At 39.5% G+C, this 22,927-nt stretch overlaps 1 protein-coding gene across 2 annotated transcripts in view; it reads left to right on the top strand.

The window, feature by feature from the left end:
- The window catches only part of STIM2 (stromal interaction molecule 2), a 199,926-nt gene that overhangs the window by 168,917 nt on the left and 8,082 nt on the right, over positions 1 to 22,927 (top strand). The gene's annotated exons all lie outside the window — the stretch shown is intronic.

Here is a 22,927-nt window from a genome sequence, read left to right as displayed (position 1 = left end):
TTGACTCTATAGCAAAAGTTTTTTGTTGTTGTATTTTGGAGAGGGTGCTTATTTGAATTATGTACCATAAAGCTTGCCAAATGAAACACTGATTCATAAATTCACGCCTTTGTTTGAAAACTGGAAACCCTCGTGGTGTAGTGGTTAAGTGCTATGGCTGTTAACCAAAGGGTCACCAGTTCAAATCTGCCAGGCGGTCCTTGGAAACTCTATGGGGCAGTTCTACTCTGCCCTATAGGGTCGCTATAAGTTGGAATCGACTCAGTGGCACTGGGTTTGGTTTCTGGGTTTTGTTTGAAAACCATAGCTTTTTAAAGGGCAGTTCCTTTTTAGAATCCATAATGACCCAGTATTAAAATTGTGCATAAAGATGCATTCCCTAAATTAACTAGTTTTTTTTTTTTTTGCTCTTTTAAAAAAGCACATTTTGGGGGCAAGATGACTGTAAGTCCATTAGAAGAAAGTACCTATTTTAAGTGTGAAAAGTAATTACCTGAAGTTTTAAGTCATTGTGTTATACAGAGAAATTTGAAATATAAAAAAGTACAAGAATTTATGTGAATTTTATTTTGATGTTTTAGAAATGCTGTAATAAAATTTATTGTTTGAAAAATAATCCATGCTAAGATTAGAATTGGAGAGCTCTGTCTCCATCCAGTGGCACCACTCTATTTTTCTCCTTAGTTAGAAAAACACATTTCTAAACCTGGTAGGCAAGAAGCACTCGGCAGTAGGATTAAGATCTAGGGTAGGATGAAAGCTCTTCATTATTATATCCTTCTAAGGTGTTTTAAAATTGTTACCATGGATATGTGTAACTTTCATTACTTTGAAATAATGATAAGGAAATATGCCTGTGCATGTTAAGGGCAAAATAAAAGATTATAAAAGAATACACAGAATAATATTGTCTACATTTAATTATATGCTCTGTGTGAATAGGAGAACAGCTGATACATGTTTTGCTGTTACTTTTTCAGCATTTATTGAATATTTTTTAAAGGAGCCTTGGTGGTGCAGTGGTTAATCACTCAGTTTCTAACCGAAAGGTCAGCGGCTCTAACCCACCAGGTGCTCCACAGGAGAAGGATGTGGCAGTCTACTCCCATAAAGATTAAACAGCCTAGGAAACCCTACGGGGACAGTTCTACTCTGTCATATAGGATCACTATGAGTCAAAATTAACTTGACAGCAGTGGGTACATATTTTTTAGGGGGAATGTAGTGCCAATTTATTTAAACTTTCTTATTAGATGTACTTAAAATTACTGAAAATAAACCATTACAGATACAACTAAAGTTGCCATGTATCATTCCAAAGCATATTGTACTTTAATATATATGTATCCATAAGCAATGAATAGTATTGTGTGTTTGAAATTTTACATAAATGGTTTAGAACTGTAGGTATCCTTTTGTCACTCTTTTCATTTAAGAGTATGTTTCTAAAATTTTTCATGTTTATATATAAATTAATTTCATTCATTTTAACTGTTTAATATGAGTCAGCTACAGTTTGTCTATTTATTTGGTGCAAACTGTTAAACACTCAACTGCAAACCAAAACGTTGGCAGTTCAAACTCACCCACAGGCACCTTGGAAGACAGACCGGGTGATCTGCTTCTGAAAGGTCACAGCCTTGAAAACCCTATGAATGTTAATGGGGAAGGAGCAATCTGGAAAAGGTGGGTGAGGATGGTTGCACAACTTGAAGAATGTAATCAATGTCACCGAGTTGTACATGCAGAAATTCATAATTGATGAATTGGTTATGTTCTGCTGTGTATGTTTTCAACAACAACAAAAATGAAATATTAAAAAAAAAAGTGAAAAAGAGAGCCCTATGGAGCAGTTCTACACTGTACGCATGGGATTCTGTACACATGAATCAGAATTGACTTGATGGTAACTAACAGCAGTTGTATTGATTAACTACAGTTTATTTGCCGTTTCTTCTACCAAAAGTATAAAATGATCTTTATGTCTTTTTGTTCTTAGAAACAATACTATGATGAACATCCTTATCTCTATCTCCTTGTGTGTAAATTTGAGAGGTTTTCTGAGTGGACACCTAGAAATGGATTTCTGGGTCTTTGGAAAGGCACTTCTTCAGCTTTACTCTAGGCATTGCCAACTTGCTCTCCAAATGGTTGTCAGTTTACACACTTATTTTTTAAAAGAGTGCCTGTTTGATTGCATCCTCACCAAAACTTGGAGTGAGCTGATTTATTCGGTTTGCAACTCTAATTGGGTGTGAAATAGTACCTCACTGTTGTTGGAAATTTTATTTCCTTGATTACCAATGAGGTTGAATACCATTACATCCGTTGGCATTAGGTGTTCAGATTTCTTCCCTTTGAATTGCTTGTTCCTGTCAAATCCCTCCGAGATTTTTTTTTTCTTACTGATTTTGAAGAATTCTTTATATTTTCTGGTTATTAGAGGGTTGAAAGTATCTTCTGCTGGGCTTTGGCTTGTCTTTTTTATTGTAATAAGGTAGTTTTTCTTTTTTAATTCTTTTTAATGATACGAGCTTTATAAAACATTTTTAATGACAAACCTCAATCTGATTTGTAATTTTTATGTCTTTTTCAGGAGGTGATAGATTGTTCTACATGCCCTTGTAAAAGATTTTAAGTTTTGCTTTAGTCGCTTAGTTCTGTAATCCACTCGGAAACTATTTTTGTACATAGGATGGAGTAGGAATCTAAATATATATCTTGATGCATGGATCAACAGTTGTCTAGCCTAATTCCTGCCCTGTCCTTGCTGATTTGCCATGTCCCTTCTGCCCATGCACACACAAGTGTTTCCAGGCTCTCTTATTTTGTTCCATTGTCACGCTCCGTTTTAGTTGTTATAACTTTATAGTAAGTCTTGCTGTGTGATGGGCTAAACCTTCCTTTATTCAGAATTGCTACTCTTGGCCCAGTACTTTTATGAGCTTTAGGATCAGCTTATGATTTTCCATAAAAAGTTCCATCAGGATGTTTATTGGCATTTCTTTGAATTCATTAATTTATTTGGAAAGAACTGGTATTCATGAATTCCACTTACTGAGATCTTCTTTTATATCTTTAAATAAAACTGTGTAATTTTCTCAGTACAGGCCTTCCATGTCCTTTTTTTTTTTTTTTTAATTAATTTTTATTAAGCTTCAAGTGAACACTTACCATTCCAATCAGTCTGTCACATGTAGGTTTACATACATCTTACTCCCTTCTCCCACTTGCTCTCCCCCTATTGAGTCAACCCTTTCAGTTTCTCATTTCGTGCCAATTTTACCATCTTCCCTCTCTCTCTATCTTCCCATCCCCCCTCCAGTCAAGAGTTGCCTACACACTTTCCAGTGTCCACCTGATATAATTAGCTCACTCTTCATCAGCATCTCTCTCCCCCCCCACTGACCAGTCCTTTTCATGCCTGATGAGTTGTCTTCGGGGATGGTTCCTGTCCTGTGGCATCAGAAGTTCTGGGGAGCATTGTCTCTGGGATTCCTCTAGTCGCAGTCATACCATTAGGTATGGTGTTTTTATGAGAATTTGGGCTCTGTATCCCATTGGTCTCCTGCTCCCTCAGGAGTTGTCTGTTGTGCTCCCTGACAGGGCAGACATCGATTGTGGCCGGGTACCAACTAGTTCTTCTGGTCTCAGGATAATGTAGGTCTCTGGTTCATGTGGCCCTTTCTGTCTCTTGAGTTTTTAGTTGTCGTGTGACCTTGGTGTTCTTCCTTTGCCTTTGCTCCAGGTGGGTTGAGACCAATTGATGTATCTTAGATGGCCGCTTGTTGGCATTTAGGATCCCAGGCGCCACAATTCAAAGTGGGATGCAGAATGTTTTCATAGTAGAATTATATTGCCCATTGACTTAGAAGTCCCCTCAAACCAAGTTCCCCAGACCCCAGCCCCTGCTCCGCTGACCTTTGAAGCTTTCATTTTATCCCAGAAACCTCTTTGCTTTTAGTCCAGTCCAATTAGGCTGAACTTCCTTGTACTGAGTGTTGTCTTTCCCTTCACCCAAAGCAGTTCTTATCTACTGATTGATCAGTAAAAAGCCCTCTCCTTCCCTCCCTCCCTCCCCCCTTTGTAACCACAAAAGTATGTGTTCTTCTCCGTTTTTTCTATTTCTCAAGATCTTATAATAGTGGTCTTATACAATATTTGTCTTTTTGCCTCTGACTCATTTCGCTCAGCATAATGCCTTCCAGATTCCTCCATGTTATGAAATGTTTCAGATATTCGTCACTGTTCTTTATCGATGCGTAGTATTCCATTGTGTGAATATACCACAATTTATTTACCCATTCATCCATTGACGGACATCTTGGTTGCTTCCAGCTTTTTGCTATTGTAAACAGAGCTGCAATAAACATGGGTGTGCATATATCTGTTTGTGTGAAGGCTCTTGTTTCTCTAGGGTATATTCCGAGGAGTGGGATTTCTGGGTTGTATGGTAGTTCTATTTCTAACTGTTTAAGATAACGCCAGATGGATTTCCAAAGTGGTTGTACCATTTTACAATCCCACCAGCAGTGTATGAGAGTTCCAGTCTCTCCGCAGCCTCTCCAACATTTATTATTTTGTGTTTTTTGGATTAATGCCAGTCTAGTTGGTGTTTTTTTTTTTTTTTTTTTTTTTTTTTAGTTGGTGTGAGATGGAATCTCATCGTAGTTTTAATTTGCATTTCTCTAATGGCTAATGATCGGGAGCATTTTCTCATATATCTGTTGGCTGCCTGAATATCTTCTTTAGTGAAACGTGTGTTCATATCCTTTGCCCACTTCTTGATTGGGTTGTTTGCCTTTTTGTGGTTGAGTTTTGACAGAATCATGTAGATTTTAGAGATCAGGCGCTGGTCTGAGATGTCAGAGCTGAATATTCTTTCCCAGTCTGCAGGTGGTCTTTTTACTCTTTTGCTGAAGTCTTTAGATGAGCATAGGTGTTTGATTTTTAGGAGCTCCCAGTTATCTGGTTTCTCTTCATCATTTTTGGTAATGTTTTGTATTCTGTTTATGCCCTGTATTAGGGCTCCTAGAGTTGTCCCTATTTTTTCTTCCATGATCTTTATCATTTTAGTCTTTATGTTTAGGTCTTTGATCCACTTGGAGTTAGTTTTTGTGCATGGTGTGAGGTATGGGTCCTGTTTCATTCTTTTGCAAATGGATATCCAGTTATGCCAGCACCGTTTGTTAAGAAGACTATCATTTCCCCGGTTGACTGACACTGGTCCTTTGTCAAATATCAGCTGCTCATACGTGGATGGATTTATATCTGGGTTCTCAATTCTGTTCCCTTGGTCTATGTGTCTGTTGTTGTACCAGTACCAGGCTGTTTTGACTACTGTGGCTGTATAATAGGTTCTGAAATCAGGAAGAGTGAGGCCTCCCACTTTATTCTTCTTTTTCAGTAATGCTTTGCTTATCCGGGGGTTCTTTCCCTTCCATATGAAATTAGTGATTTGTTTCTGTATCCCCTTAAAATATGACATTGGTATTTGGATCGGAAGTGCGTTATATGTATAGATGGCTTTTGGTAGAATAGACATTTTTACTATGTTAAGTCTTCCTGTCCATGAGCAGGGTATGTTTTTCCACTTAAGTATGTCCTTTTGAATTTCTTGTAGCAGAGTTTTATAGTTTTCTTTGTATAGGTCTTTTACATCCTTGGTAGGATTTATTCCTAAGTATTTTATCTTCTTGGGGGCTACTGTGAATGGTATTGATTTGGTTATTTCCTCTTCGGTGTTCTTTTTGTTGATGTAGAGGAATCCAGGTGATTTTTGTATGTTTATTTTATAACCTGAGACTCTTCCAAACTCTTCTATTAGTTTCAGTAGTTTTCTGGAGGATTCCTTAGGGTTTTCCATGTATATGATCATGTCATCTGCAAATAGTGATAGCTTTACTTCCTCCTTGCCAATCTGGACACCCTTTATTTCTTTGTCTAGCCTAATTGCCCTGGCTAGGACTTCAAGTACGATGTTGAATAAGAGCGGTGATAAAGGGCATCCTTGTCTGGTTCCCGTTCTCAAGGGAAACGCTTTCAGGTTCTCTCCATTTAGAGTGATATTGGCTGTTGGCTTTGCATAGATGCCCTTTATTATGTTGAGGAATTTTCCTTCAATTCCTATTTTGTTAAGAGTAATTATCATAAATGGGTGTTGAACTTTGTCAAATGCCTTTTCTGCGTCTATTGATAAGATCATGTGGTTTTTATCTTCTGTTTTATTTATGTGATGGATTACATTAATGGTTTTTCTGATATTAAACCAGCCTTGTATACCTGGTATAAATCCCACTTGATCAGGGTGAATTATTTTTTTGATGTGTTGTTGGATTCTATTGGCTAGAATTTTGTTGAGGATTTTTGCATCTATGTTCATGAGGGATATAGGTCTAAAATTTTCTTTTTTTGCAATGTCTTTACCTGGTTTTGGTATGAGGGAGATGGTAGCTTCATAGAATGAGTTGGGTAGTATTCTGTCTTTTTCTATGCTTTGAAATACCTTCAGTAGTAATGGTGTTAAGTCTTCTCTGAAGGTTTGGTAGAACTCTGCAGTGAAGCCATCTGGGCCAGGACTTTTTTTTGTTGGAAGTTTTTTGATTACCGTTTCAATCTCTTTTTTTGTTATGGGTCTATTTAGTTGTTCTACTTCTGAATTTGTTAGTTTAGGTAGGTAGTATTGTTCCAAGAATTTATCCATTTCTTCTAGGTTTTCAAATTTGTTAGAGTACAATTTTACGTAGTAATCTGAAATGATTCTTTTAATTTCATTTGGTTCTGTTGTGATGTGGTCCTTCTCGTTTCTTATTCGGGTTATTTGTTTCCTTTCCTGTTTTTCTTTAGTCAGTCTAGCCAATGGTTTATCAATTTTGTTAATTTTTTCAAAGAACCAGCTTTTGGCTTTGGTAATGCTTTCCATTGTTTTTCTGTTCTCTAATTCATTTAGTTCAGCTCTAATTTTTATTATTTGTTTTCTTCTGGTGCCTGATGGGTTCTTTTGTTGCTCACTTTCTATTTGTTCAAGTTGTCGGGACAGTTCTCCGATTTTGGCTCTTTCTTCTTTTTGTATGTGTGCATTTATTGATATAAATTGGCCTCTGAGCACTGCTTTTGCTGTGTCCCAGAGGTTTTGATAGGAAGTATTTTCGTTCTCGTTGCTTTCTAAGAATTTCCTTATTCCCTCCTTGATGTCTTCTATAACCCAGTCTTTTTTCAGGAGGGTATTGTTCATTTTCCAAGTATTTGATTTCTTTTCCCTAGTTTTTCTGTTATTGATTTCTAGCTTCATTGCCTTGTGGTCTGAGAAGATGCTTTGTAATATTTCGATGTTTTGGATTCTGCAAAGATTTGTTTTCTGACCTAATATGTGGTCTATTCTAGAGAATGTTCCATGTGCACTAGAAAAAAAAGTATATTTTGCAGCAGTTGGGTGGAGAGTTCTGTATAGGTCAATGAGGTCAAGTTGGTTGATTGTTGTAAGTAGGTCTTCCGTGTCTCTATTGAACTTCTTACTGGATGTCCTCTCCTTCTCCGAAAGTGGTGTGTTGAAGTGTCCTACTATAAATGTGGAGGTGTCTATCTCACTTTTCAATTCTGTTAAAATTTGATTTATTTATCTTGCAGCCCTGTCATTGGGTGCGTAAATATTTAATATGGTTATGTCTTCCTGATCAATTGTCCCTTTTATCATTATATAGTGTCCTTCTTTATCCTTTGTGGCGGATTTAAGTCTAAAGTCTATTTTGTCAGAAATTAATATTGCTACTCCTCTTCTTTTTTGCTTATTGTTTGCTTGATATACTTTTTTCCATCCTTTGAGTTTTAGTTTGTTTGTGTCTCTAAGTCTAAGGTGTGTCTCTTGTAGGCAGCATATAGATGGCTCGTGTTTCTTTATCCAGTCCGTGACTCTCTGTCTCTTTATTGGTGCATTTAGTCCATTTACATTCAGCGTAATTATAGATAAATAAGTTATTAGTGCTGTCATTTTGATGCCTTTTCATGTGTGTTGTTGGCCATTTCATTTTTCCACATGCTTTTTTGTGCTGAGTCGTTTTTCTTAGCAGCTTGTGAGATCCTCATTTTCATAATGGTTAACTTTATGTTTGTTGAGTTGTTACGTTTTTCTTGGCTTTTTTCTTGAGTTATGAAATTGATATTCCTTTTTGTGGTTATCTTATTATTTACCCCTATTTCTCTAAGTAAAAACCTAACTTGTATCGTTGTATATTGCCTTGTACCCCTCTCCATCTGGCAGTTCAATGCCGCCTATATTTAGTCCCTCTTTTTGATTATTGTGATCGTTTATCTATTGATTTCCATGATTTCCTGTTATGTGAATTATTTTGTTCATTTATTTATTTGTTTATTTTTTAGAATTAATCTTAATTTGTTTGTTTTTGTGCTTTCCCTATTTGAGTTGCGTTGATATCAGGACGGTCTGTTTTGTGACCTTGTATTGTGCTGGTACCTGATATTATTGGTCATCAGGCCAAACAATCTCCTTTAGCATTTCTTGCAGTCTTGGTTTAGTTTTTGCAAATTCTCTAAACTTGTGTTTATCTGTAAATATCTTAATTTCTCCTTCATATTTCAGAGAGAGTTTTGCTGGATATATGATCCTTGGTTGGCAGTTTTTCTCGTTCAGTGCTCTGTGTACGTCGTCCCATTCCCTTCTTGCCTGCATGGTTCCTGCTGAGTAGTCTGAACTTATTCTTATTGATCCTCCCTTGAAGGAAACCTTTCTTTTCTCCCTGGCTGCTTTTAAAATTTTCTGTTTGTCTTTGGTTTTGGCAAGTTTGATGATACTATGTCTTGGTGTTTTTCTTTTTGGATCAATCTTAAATGGGGTTCGATGAGCATCTTGGATAGATATCCTTTCGTCTTTCATGATGTCAGGGAAGTTTTGTGTCAGGATTTCTTCAACTATTTTCTCTGTGTTTTCTGTCCCCCCTCCCTGTTCTGGGACTCCAATCACTCGCAAGTTATCCTTCTTGATAGAGTCCCACATGATTCTTAGGGTTTCTTCATTTTTTTTAATTCTTTTATCTGATTTTTTTTCAGCTATGTTGGTGTCGATTCCCTGGTCCTCCAGAAGTCCCAGTCTACATTCTAATTGCTCGAGTCTGCTCCTCTGACTTTCTATTGCGTTGTCTCATTTGGTAATTTTATTGTTAATGTTTTGGATTTCTACATGTTGTCTCTCTATGGATTCTTGCAACTTACTAATTTTTCCACTATGTTCTTGAATAATCTTTTTGAGTTCTTCAACAGTTTTATCAGTGTGTTCCTTGGCTTTTTCTGCATTTATCCTAATTTCATTTGTGATATCTTTAAGCATTCTGTAAATTAGTTTTTTGTATTCTGTATCTGATAATTCCAGGATTGTATCTTCATTTGGGAAAGATTTTGATTCTTTTGTTTGGGGGGTTGGAGAAGCTGTCATGGTCTGTTTCTTTATGTGGTTTGATATGGACTGCTATCTCCGAGCCATCACTGGGAAACTAGATTTTCCGGGTAATCAGCTAAAAAAAAATGCAATCAGATCCCTATCTGAATTCTCCCTCTGGCTCAGGGTATTCGGATGTTAATGGAGCCGCCTGGGGAGAGTGGGGGAGGCACGAGAGAGCTAGGAGTGTAGCACCACAGAATATAGAGCTGATCTCCGCGTTCACGCTCCGCCCCTGTACGCCAAAATCCTGGCGGGACGGCTCCCCGGCTGGGACGCTGCTTTCCCCACTCCGAGACCAGTCACTTCCTCCCGGGGACTTCTCCCTCAGGTGCGCCGCACCACTTGTGCGAACTGGGTGGGCGTCACCCGCACGACCAGGTGGGCCCGCTCCCTGGGTCAATTCAGGGGAATATAACTGATCCCCGCGCTCACACCCCGCCCGCTTTAGCCAAAATCCCAGCGGGACGGCTCCCCGGCTGGGACGCTGTTCTCCCCGCTCCAAGACCAGTCACTTCCTCCAGGGACTTCTCCCTCCGGTGCGCCGCACCGCACGCGCGAACAGGGTGGGCGTCACCCGCACAAACGTGTGGGCCCCCCCCCGGGGTCGCTTTAGGGAAATATAACTGATCCCCCTGCTCGCGCCACGCCCGCTTCCCGCCAAACTCCCGGTGGGACGGCTCCCCGGCTGGGATGCTGCTCTCCCCGCTCCAAGATCAGTCACTGCCTCCCGGGTGCTTCTCCCACCGACTGCGCCGCTACGCCGCCCGCGCCAACCAGCTAGATTTCCTCCCGGGATGGGTTCGGGGGGGTAGGGCTGGGCCCCTTGTCTGTGCCGTCTGCCCCCCTGGGCTCTGCCCCAGATCGGGCTCCGAAGGTCACCTGCCTGGTACGCTGGCTCCTAGTTCTGAAAACGGTCGCTGTCTGCCCGTATTTGTTCGTTTTCCGTCTCTAAGTCTGTGTTTGTTGTTCAGAGTTAGTAGATTGTTATGTATGTGATCGATTCACTTGTTTTTCCAAATCTTTGTTGCCATAGGGATCCGCGGTAGCGTCCACCTAGTCCGCCATCTTGGCCCCGCCTCCTCCCGTGTCCTTATTTTTAAAAAGGTTAATTTCTCTTTTCTTTTTTGGGGGGGGAGGGGGGAGAAGCATTTATAAATGAGACCTTTCCTTAAAAAATTTTACTTCAAATTGCTTGTTGTTGCTGTATGTCATTGTTACGTGCCATCCAGTCAGTTCTGACTCGTAGCGACCCTTTGTCCAACAGAACAAAACACTGCTGAGTCTTGTGATACCCTTATAATCGTTGTTGTACTTGAACCCATCATTGTAGCCACTGTGTCAGTCCATCTCATTGAAGGTCTTCCTCTCTTTCGCTGACTCTCCACTTTACCAATCATGACGTTCTTCTCTAGGGACTGGCCATTCCTGGTAAAATGTCCAAAATACGTGAGACAGTCTCGACATCCTCACTTCTAAGGGACATTTTGGCTGAACTTCTTCCAAGACAGTTGTTTGTTCTTCTGGCAGACCACGGTATATTTAGTATTCTCTGCCAGCGCCATAATTCAGAGTCATCAATTCCTTGATCATCTGTATTCATTATCCAACTTATGCATGCACATGAGCAATGGAAAATAATATGGTTTGGGTCAGGTACACCTTAGTCCTCAAAGTGACATCTTTGCTTTTAAACACTTTCAAGAGGTCTTCTGCAGCAGATTTGCCCAGTGCAATACGTCATCTCATTTCTTGACTGCTGTTTCCATGGGCATTGATGGTGGAATTATGCGTAATATTGTGAAGAGTGGGAATTCCAGAACATTTAATTGTGCTCATGAGGAACCTGTAGAGACCAAGAGATAGTCATTCAGAGAGAACCAGGGAATACTGTGTGGTTTAAAATCAGGAAAAGTGTGCATCAAAGTTGTATCCTTTCACCATACTTATTCAATCTGTATGCTGAGCAAATAATCTGAGAAGCTAGACTATGAAGAATAACGTGGCATCACAATTGGAGGAAGACTCGTTAACAACATCTGTTATGCAGATGACACAACCTTGCTTACTGAAAGGGAAGAGGACTTGAAGCACTTACTGATGAAGATCAAAGACTACTATTTTGTTTTCATAAAGAAAACAAAACCCCTCACAATTGGAGCGATAAGAAACATTATGATAAATGGATAAAATATTGTTGTTGATGTATAGGAGATGCTGTTGATTTTGGTATACTGATCCTGTACTCAGAAACATTCCTGAATGCTTCTAAGTAGATTTTGGATTTTTTGTGTGGACAATAATAATGAATTTTTATTTCCTTTTTTTTTTTTCAATCCTCATGCCTTCTTTTTCTCTTAGCTAAGACCTCCGTTAAAATGTTCAATAAACATGCAGGCAATACAAAAAAAAAAAAAAAAACCATTACTGTTGAGTCTATTCTGACTTATAGCGACCCTATAAAACAGAGTAGAACTGCCCCGTAGGGTTTCCAAGGCTGCAATCTTTATGGAAGCAGACCGCCACATCTTTCAAGGAGTGGTTGGTGGGTTCAAACTGCTAACCTTTTGGTTAGCAACCATGTGGTTTAACCACTGCGTTACCAGGGGACTTACTAATATTTTCATCACCATGAAGTGTGATTTTTTGTTTGTTTGTTTTTTCCTATACTTCTGATTGTTGTTGTGTTGTTGTTGTTAGGTGCTGTCAAGTCAGTTTGGACTCATAGCGACCCTATGCACAACAGAATGAAACGTTGCCCGGTCCTGCGCTGTCCTTAAAATCGTTGTTATGCATGAGTTCGTTGTTGCAGCCACTGTGCAATCCACCTTTTTGAGGGTCTTCCTCTTTTCTGCTGACCTTGTACTCTGCCAAGCATGATGTCCTTCTCCAGGGACTGATCCCTCCTGGCAACATGTCCAAAAGTATGTAAGACGCAGTCTCACCATCCTTGCCTCTAAGGAGCATTCTGGCTGCACTTCCTCCAAGACAGAATTGTTCGTTCTTTTGGCAGTCCATGGTATATTCAATATTCTTTGCCAACACCGCAATTCAAAGGCATCAGCTCTTCTTCGGTCTTCCTTATTCATTGTCCAGCTTTCACATGCATATGATGAGATTGAAACTACTATGGCTTGGGTCAGGTGCACCTTAGTCTTCAGGGTGACATCTTTGCTCTTCAATGCTTTGAAGAGGTCCTTTGCTGCAGATTTGCCCAATGCAATGTGTCTTTTGATTTCTTGACTGCTGTTTCCATGGCTGTTGATTGTGGATCCAAGTAAAATGAAATCCTTGACAACTTCAGTCTTTTCTCTGTTTATCATGATGTTGCTCACTGGCCCAGTTGTGAGGATTTTTGTTTTCTTTATGTTGAGGTGCAATCTGTACTGAAGGCTGTGGTCTTTGATCTTCATTAGTAAGTACTTCAAGTCCTCTTCACTTTCAGCAAGCAAGGTTGTGTCATCTGCATAACGCAGGTTGTTAATGAGTCTTCCTCCAAACCTGATGCCCCATTCTTCTTCATATAGTCTAGCTTCTCGGATTATTTGCTCAGCATACAGATTGAATAGGTATGGCGAAAGAATACAGCCCTGACGCACACCTTTCCTGCCTTTAAACCAATCAATATCCCCCTTATTCTGTCTGAACAACTGCCTCTTGATCTATGTAAAGGTTCCTCATGAGCACAATTAAGTGTTCTGGAATTCCCATTCTTCGCAGTGTTATCCATAGTTTGTTATGATCCACACAGTTGAATGCCTTTGCATAGTCAATAAAACACAGGTAAACATCCTTCTGGTATTCTCTGCTTTCAGCCAGGATCCATCTGACATCAGCAATGATATCCCTGGTTCCACGTCCTCTTCTGAAATCGGCCTCAATTTCTGGCAGTTCCCTGTCGATATACTGCTGCAGCCATTTTCGAATCATCTTCAGCAGAATTTTGCTTGCGTGTGATATTAATGATATTGTTCTATAATTTCCACATTCAGTTGGATCACCTTTCTCGGCAATAGGCATAAATATGGATCTCTTCCGGTCAGTTGGCCAGGAAGCTGTCTTCCATATTTCTTGGCATAGAAGAGTGAGCACCTCCTGCATGGCATCTGTTTGTTGAAACATCTCAATTGATATTCCATCAATTCCTGGAACCTTGTTTTTCGCCAGTGCTTTCAGAGCAGCTTGGACTTTTTCCCTACGTACCATTGGTTCCTGATCATATGCCACCTCTTGAAATGGTTGAACATTGACTAATTCTTTTTGGTATAATGACTCTGTGTATCCCTTCCATCTTCTTTTGATGCTTCTTGCATCATTTAATATTTTCCCCATGAAATCCTTCACTATTGCAACTCGAGGCTTGAATTTTTTCTTCAGTTCTTTCAGCTTGAGAAACGCCGAGCGTGTTCTTCCCTTTTGGTTTTCCCTTTCCAGCTCTTTGCACATGTCATTATAATACTTTGTCCTCTCGAGAGGGCCTTTGAAATCTTCTGTTCAGTGCTTTTACTTCGTCAATTGTTCTTTTTGCTTTAGCTGCTTGACGCTCAAGAGCAAGTTTCAGAGTCTCCTCTGACATCCACCTTGGTCTTTTCTTTCTTTCCTGTCTTTTCAGTGACCTCCTGCTTTCTTCATGGATGATGTCCTTGATGTCATTCTGCAGCTCGTCTGGTCTTCAGTCACTAGTGTTCAATGCGTCAAATCTATTCTTGAGATGGTCTCTAAATTCAGGTGGGATATACTCAAGGTCATATTTTCGTTCTCGTGGACTTGCTCTGATTTTCTTCAGTTTCAGCTTGAACTTGCATATGAGCAGTTGATGGTCTGTTTCACAGTCGGCCCCTGGCCTTGTTCTGACTGATGACATTGAGCTTTTCCATCGTCTCTTTCCACATATGTAGCCAGTTTTATTTCTGTGTATTCCATCTGGCGAGGTCCATGTGTATAGTCGCCGTTTATGTTGGTGAAAGAAGGTATTTGCAGTGAAGAAGTCATTGGTCTTGCAAAATTCTGTCATTCGATCTCCGGCATTGTTTCTATCACCAAGGCCATATTTTCCAACTACTGATCCTTCTTCTTTGTTTCCAACTTTTGCATTCCAATCGTCAGTAATTATCAATGCATCTTGATTGCATGTTCGATCCATTTCAGACTGCAGCAGCTGATAAAAATCTTCTATTTCTTCATCTTTGGCCCTAGTGGTTGGTGCGTAAATTTGAGTAATAGTTGTATTAACTGGTGTTCCTTGTAGGCGTATGGGTATTATCCTATCACTGACAGCAATTGTACTTCAGGATTGATCTTGAAACGTTCTTTTTGACGATGAATGCAACACCATGCCTCTTCGAGTTGTAATTCCTAGCATAGTAGACTATATGATTGTCTGATTCGAAATGGCCAATACCACTCCATTTCAGCCCACTAATGCCTAGGATATCTATCTTTATGTGTTCCATTTCATTTTTGACGATTTCCAATTTTCCTAGATTCATACTTCGTACATTCCAGGTTCTGATTATTAATGGATGTTTGCAGCTGTTTCTTCTCATTTTGAGTCATGCCACATCAGCAAATGAAGGTCCCGAAAGCTTTTACTCCATCCACGTCATTAAGGTCGGCTCTACTTTGAGGAGGCAGCTCTTCCCCAGTCATCTTTTGAGTGCCTTCCAACGTGGGGGCTCATCTTCCAGCAGTATATCAGACAGTGTTCTGCTACTATTCATGAGGTTTTCACTGGCTAATGCTTTTCAGAAGTAGACTGCTGGACCCTTCTTCCTGGTCTGTCTTAGACTGGAAGCTTAGCTGAAACCTGTCCTCCATGGGTGACCCTGCTGGTATCTGAATACCGGTGGCATAGCTTCCAGCATCACAGCAACACACAAGCTCCCACAGTATGACAAACTGACAGACACGTGGGGGATACTTTTGGTAGGTACCTTTATTAAGTGAAGGGCATTAATTTTGAGTTCCATTTTGCTAGGAATGTATTTTTTCTTTTAAATCAATGAATGGGTGTTAAATTTTACTACATTCTTTTTCTGCACAATTTATTTCATTGAATTTTACACTATTTAAATAAATTCCTTTAAATTTCAGTGAAATTGTATTTCCACAATGTACTATTTATAACAAACTGGATTGGTTTGCTGTATTATTACTCTGTTTAGGGCTTTAACATCTTTAATCACATAGTAGAATAGCCAATAATTTTCCTTTCCAGTGCTGTTTTTGGTATCAGGGTTGTGTCCCAACGAAACCAAACCCTTTGCCTTCGAGTCAATTCCGACTTATAGCAACCCTAACGGACAGAGTAGAACTGCCCCATAGAGTTTCCAAGGTGCCTCTGGCGGATTTGAACTGCCAACCTTTTGTTTAGCAGCTGTACCACTTACCCACTACACCACCAGGGTTTCATCACGGTTATATAGCATCATAAATAAGGTAGCATTCCTTTTTCTACCATTCTGTTATTATCTACTCTTAGAGAGCCAATATACTGTAGTGGTTAAGGGTTTGAAGTATAGTATTGTATATTTTTAGTTGGTGGTAGTGGTGGGGAGTTACTTTATTGGAAAGCAAATCTTATCTTCTGTCATAGGAAACATATTACAAAATATAGTTTGTTAATATAGGCAATTCCTGGGTTAGGAATGTTGAACTTAGGGACAACTTGTACTTGCCCTTCAATGTTATGTAAATTTGCCCTCACTTGGAAAACATTGAACCAACCCTTACTTGCAGCAGATTCTTCATCGCAGTCACCTTCACTTGCTGCACGTGTAGTTTTTAAATGATTGAAAAGGCTTCAAGCCCTTTTTTGCGCTAACCAAAAAACCAAACCAAACTTGTTACGGTCAAGGCGATTCCAACTCATAGCAGCCCTATGGCGAGCCTATAGGACAAAGTAGAATTGCCCCATAGGGTGTCCAAGGAGTGCCTGGTGGATTCGAACTGCTGACCTTTTGGTTAGCAGCCTGTAGCTCCTAACCACTACACCACCAGGGTTTCCTTCTTGCACTAAAGTAAGGCTAAATAAGAAGTATACGTACCTCTTCTGTTACCTACAGATTCAGCTTAAAGATAGGAACATATCTTGTTCATAACCGAGGGACAGCCTGTGGAGAGTCATATTAAACTGCTACACTTCTCTAGGTAATAAGTGATATTAGAATGAAAAGCTATTTCAAAAGTAAGTTTCTATAAAGGAAACTTTAATGTCTTATTTAGCCACTTCTATAAATCAGAAAACCAAAAAAAACCCAAACCCATTGCTCTGTCATAAATCACAGGTGGCAGGGAATGTTTGCCTCCATTGGGAATTAATGTCACTAAAAATACATTCACATTATTTAAAGGAAAGCTTATTACAAGGTCAAAAGCACATTGCTTTTTAATTCTACATTAATTCCATGGTGAGTCGGAATTGACTCGATGGCACTGGGTTTGGTTTGGTTTTTTGGTATAACTGGGTAGACAGTCCTGTGTAGGCCTCTTATAAAGTAATGAGGAAGAAGTACCCTCAACACCAAGCATACTTAACTCTAGTGGATGGATTTGTATATTTTTTAGGCAAAAGAGATAGCAACATATGTAAGAAGAAAATTTTTGGACAAGATCGTGGAATTGTAAACAGGTTTTATATGTGACACATTTACTGGTTCTTTTTTATGTTATTCTTTGTTGCATTACTTAGAATTTGCCTAATATAAACTGCTTTCCTTTTAAAACTTCATGTGCCATTTTTCCATTTCTGTGGGCATTAATTGTTTTTCTTTTACTGTCTAAGCAAGGAATCCCTGATTCTTCTCAGACTGTCTCATCAGTCCTACAGTCATGACTGAATCTTGCTACGTTTTAGTGCATTTTCCAAATAACCAGTGACTGCTGGGAATGCCTGCAATATATGCTGAGAATTGTGGAACTTAATTATCTGTGTGACATTGGACACATTCTTTTAATATTCCTAGGGTGTAGTTTCTTCTCTGGTAAAGTGAGAACATCGAAGTAAAGATTTCCAGGGTCTCTAAAAGTTCTCTAATGTAGAAATCGTTATAAATAAGAGAAGATTCTGATACTTGCCTACTAAATTACAAACATTTCCATATTATAGCATTTGTATTTCAAAAACAAAAAAGCCTTCTGCGGTACTGAGGGAGTTGTTGTTGTTATGTGCGTCCAGTTGGCTCTGGCTCATAAATACAACAGAACGAAACACTTGCGCCATCCTCACAATTGTTCCTATGCCGGAGCCCATCGTTTGCAGCCAGTGTTTCAGTCCATCTCATTGAGGGTCTTCCTCTTTTTCACTGACCCTCTACTTTACCAAGCAAGATGTCCTTCTCCAGGGACTGATCCCTCCTGATAAGATGCCCAAAGTATGTGAGATGAGTCTTGCCATCTTTGTTTTTATGGAGCGTTCTGTTTGTACTTCTTCCAAGACAGATTTATTTATTCTTTTGGCAAAACCAAAACCAAACCCAGTGCCGTCGAGTCGATTCTGACTCATAGCGACCCTATAGGACAGAGTAGAACTGCCCCATAGAGTTTCCAAGGAGCACCTGGTGGATTCAAACTGCCGACCCTTTGGTTAGCAGCAGTAGCACTTAACCACTACACCACCAGGGTTTCCTTCTTTTGGCAGTCCATGGTATATTCAGTGTTCTTTGCCAGCATCACAATTCAAAGGTGTCGATTCTTTTTAGTCTTTCTTACTCATTGTCCAGCTTTTGCATGCATAGGAGGCGATTGAAAGCATGGTTTGGCTTGGGTCAGGCACACCTTATCCTCAAGGTGACATCTTTGCTTTTCAACATTTTAAAGAGGTCTTTTGCAGCCAATTCGCCCAATGCAGTGCATCTTTTGATTTGTTGACTGCCACTTCCATGGGTGTTGATTGTGGATCCAAGTAAAATGATATCCTTGACAACCTCAGCCTTTTCTCCATTTATCATGATGTTGCTTATTTGTCCAGTTGTGAGGATTTTTGTTTTCTTTATGTTGAAGTGTAATCCATACTGAAGGCTGTCATCTTTGATCTTCATCAGTAATTGTTTCAAGTTCTCTTCACTTTGAGCAAGCAAAGTTGTGTCATCTGTATAACACAGTTTGTTAATGAGTCTTCCTCCAATCTTGATGCCCCATTCTTCATATAGCCCAGCTTCTCAGATCATTTGCTCAGCATACAGATTGAATAGATATGGTGAAAGGATATAACTCTGACACACACCTTTCCTGGCCTTAAACCATGTAGTATCCCTTCGTTCTGTTGGAACAACTGCCTCTTGATCCATCTGCAGATTCCTCATGAACACAATTAAGTGTCCCGGAATTCCCATTCTCTGCTGTTATCCATAATTTGTTATGGTCCACACAGTCAAATGCCTTAGCATAGTCAGTAAAACACAGGTAAACATTCTTCTGGTATTCTCTGCTTTCAGTCAGGATGCATCTGACATTAGCAGTGATATCCCTGGCTCCATGCCCCCTTCTAAATCTGCCTTGAATTTCTGGCAGTTCCCTGTAGATAATTCAAAAGCAAATGCAGCAGTTCCCTGTTGATATACTGCTGCAGTCACTTTTGAATTATCTTCAGTAAAATTTTGCTTGCATGTAATATTAATGATATTGTTCAATAATTTCTACATTTGCTTGGATCACCTTTCTTGGGAATAGGCATAAGTATGGATCTCTTTCAGTCCATTGGCCAGATAGCCATCTTCCACATTTCTTGATATAGATGAGTGAGCACTCCCAGTACTGCATTCATTTGTTGAAACATCTCAGTTGGTATTCCATCACTTCCCGGAGTCTTGTTTTTTGCCACTGCCTTCATTGCAGTTTGGACTTCTTTCTTCAGTACCATCGGTTCTTGATCATATGTTACCTCCTTAAATGGTTGAACGTCGACCATTTCTTTTTGGTGTAGTGACTGTGTTCGATGGCACTGGGTTTTTGTTTATAGTGACTCTGTGTATTCCTTCCATCTGTTGACGCTTCCTGTGGCGTTTAATATTTTCCATGTAGAATCCTTCAGTATTTCAATTAGAGGCTTGAATTTTTTCCCCAGTTCTTTTAGATTGGGAAATGCTGAGCGCGTTCTTTCCTTTTGTTTCTCTATCTCCAGGCCATTGCACATGTCATTGTAAGACTTGACTTTGTCTTCTCGAGCCGCCCTTTGAAATCTTCTGTTCACCAACTTTACTTCATCGTTTTTTCCTTTTGCTTTAGCTACTTGATGTTCTAGAGCAAGTTTCAGAGTCTCTTCTGACATCCATTTAGGTATTTTCTTTCTCTCCTGTCTTTTTAATGACCTCTTGCTTGCTTCATGGATGATGTCCTTGATGTCATTCCACAACTCGTATGCTCTTTGGTCAGTGTTCAACACATCAAATCTATTTTTGAGATGGTCTCTAAATTCAGGTGGGATATACTCAAGGTCGTACTTTGGCCTTATTTTGACTGACGATACTGAGCTTTTCCATCGTCTCTTTCACAGATGTAGTCAATTTGATTCCTGTTTATTCCATCTGGCGAGGCCCATGTGTGTAGTCACCATTTATGTTGGTGAAAAAAGGTATTTGCAATGAAAAAGTCATTGGTTTTGCAAAATTCAATCATGTGATGCCCAGCGTCATTTCTGTCACCAAGACCGTGTTTTCCAACAATCCTGCTTCTTTTTACCAACTTTCACGTTCCAGCCACAAGTAATCCTCAGTGCATCCTGATTGTATGTTCTGTCAATGTCAGACTGCAGAAGTTGGTGAAAATCTTCAGTTTCTTCATTTTTGGCCTTAGTGGTTGGTGCATAAATTTGAATAATAGTCATATATTAACTGGTCTTCCTTATAGGCGTATAGATATTATCACCGATGGCATTGTACTTCAGGATAGATCTTGAAATGTTCTTTTTGACAATGAATGCAGCGCCATTCCTCTTCAAGTTGTCATTCCCAGCATAGTAGACCACGATTGTCTGATGCAAAATAACAAATACCAGTCTATTTCAGCTCACTAATGCCTAGGATATCTATCTTTATGTGTTCCATTTCATTTTTGATGATTTCCAGTTTTCCTAGATTCGTGCTTAGTACATGCCACGTTCTGATTATTAATGGTTGTTGGCAGCTGTTTCTTCTCATTTTGAGTCATGCCACATCAGCAAATGAAGGTCCTGAAACCTTGACTCCATCCACATCATTAAGGTTGACTCTACTTTGAGGAGGCAGCTCTTCCCCAGTCATCTTTTGAGTGCCTTCCAACCTGGGGGGCTCATCTTCCCGCGCTATATCAGACAATGTTCTGCTGCTATTCATGAGGTTTTCACTGGCTAATTCTTTTCGGAAGTAGACTGCAGGGTCCTTCTTCCTAGTGTATCTTAGTCTAGAAGCTTATCTGAAACCTGTCCGCCATGGATGACCCTGCTGGTATTTAAATAGCGGTGGCATAGCTTCCAGCATCACAGCAACATACAAACCCCCACAGTACGACAAACTGACAGACACATGGGAGACTGAGATTTCACCTCATATTCTGTCTTTCATGAAGTTATTTCTGTTTGAATCATTCATTGATTCATTCAGTAAATACTTATTGAGCATCTACTTTTTACCTGGTGCTGTGCTAGGTTGTGCAGTGTTGAACATGATACACAATAATTGCCTCCGTGGAGCTTAGTCTAGTGTAGGCAGACAAGAGCAGTGCATTGAAGTGAGTTATGTATTGGGGAAATACAGTATGTTATTGCTATGTGAGTAAAGGGAAACACTTAAACTTGGAGGGCTTAAGAATCTTCCTGGAGGAACTGCCATTTAAACAAGGATCTGAAATGATAGGTCAAAGGAGACATAGCATAAGAGGCGTGGAGGTGAGAGAGAACATTGTAACTCTGAGGAGCTGAGAGAAGTATAGTGCTGCTAATACTCCTGTACAACTAGAGCACTAGCTCCAAAATACAAGATAAATAATCAGGCTTTATTCTCAACTTTAGAGTACTAGGGAGCCATTCAAGGGTTTTAAGCAATAAATGTCAAAATCCTTTTCTATTTTAGAGTGAATGTGCAGGTTGCCATGTGGAAAATAAATTAAGAAACTGGTAGAGTGATTTTGGGAAGAAAAATGTTGAGTTTAGTTTGGGGATTGGTGGTACATTTGTATACCGAGTTGGATATAAGGGTCTGAAGTTCAGGAGAAAGATTGAAGCTGGAGTTACAGATTTGGACTCCTGTAGGTTACCAGTGATAATTGAAGTCTTGGAAATGGATGAATTTACTCAGGAAGAATAAGTGGAGCAAGAATAGAACAAGGCCTTGAACAAAGCTTTGTAGAAGACCAAAAATTAAGGGATAGGTAAAGAAAGTGAGGATGTGGTCATAGAAGTCAGGGAAAGGACAGAGTAATAATAAATGTCAAGTGCTGATCAGATATCAAGGAAGGATGGACATATTCATTGGTTTTAACAATTAGATAGATAATGACCTTGGTGAGAAGAGTTTCAGCGAAATTGTGAGTTTATAAGCACTTTACAATTTCTTTGAGGAATGAGGGAGAATGAAGCAGTGGAGAAAGTAACATAGATAATTCTTTTTCACGTGTGCAGTAGAAAAGAGAAAAGAGATGTCAGCTAAAAGAACAGTCTGGAATAGAGGAGATTTTTTGTTGCTGTTAATGTTTGTTTTTTAGATTTGTTTTTCAGCATTTGTTTTTAAATGTTGATGGGAAGTAACACTAGGAGAAGATGAAAATAAAGGCAAGAGAAAAAATAATCAGTAGAGTAAGATCCTTGAACTTTAGGTAGAGAATGAGACAGTTAAACGGAAGGGGCAGAATGTGTGAACCAGAAAGAAAAAAAATGTAGTCAGGATCTTAGTGTCTGATGTCTGGATGTATAATTTCAAAGATGGAACAGTTCTGAGTGATGTCAAGGCAAAGTATGAGAATGTGTGTGGAGTAGAGTAGAGATGGAAGTAGAGGAGAAGTTTGTTCAAGTGTTGGGTAGATCTTATAAATGAGATTGCTCCTGTTCATTTAAGTTTGGATGGACAAGTAAGAAAGAGAATGACTGGGAAGGGACCAGTGAAGTGAGGTAAAGATACATGTAGTTTAATAGTATGACCTTCGGAAGAAAGACATTTTTATAAGAGGGTGTAGGAGTATGGGTTTATAGACACCACTGGAGAATGAGGAGGCCACCAACCTTATCTCTTGATGCTGAAGCATGTGGCATGCAAGAATGAACAGCTTCCTCTTGAGACAGCTGTACTCAGGAGAGCTGTGTTTCTATTAAGGCAAAGAAATGGAATGCCCATTCAATGAAAACATTAAAGATACGGGGAAATTTGTTTACCACCTGCATAGGTCTACACTGAGACCGCTAGCAGAAGCAGTCTATATATAAGACTTCTGGTTAATTCTGCAGTGATCCATGTTCAAGAAACAGGTCCTGGTCTCAGCTCTGTCCAACTGACTAGCTGTGAAATTGTGCAT

This window comes from Elephas maximus, chromosome 5, assembly GCF_024166365.1.
Source record: "Elephas maximus indicus isolate mEleMax1 chromosome 5, mEleMax1 primary haplotype, whole genome shotgun sequence".
Lineage (NCBI taxonomy): Eukaryota > Metazoa > Chordata > Mammalia > Proboscidea > Elephantidae > Elephas > Elephas maximus.
This window is presented reverse-complemented; position numbering and strand designations above follow the sequence as displayed.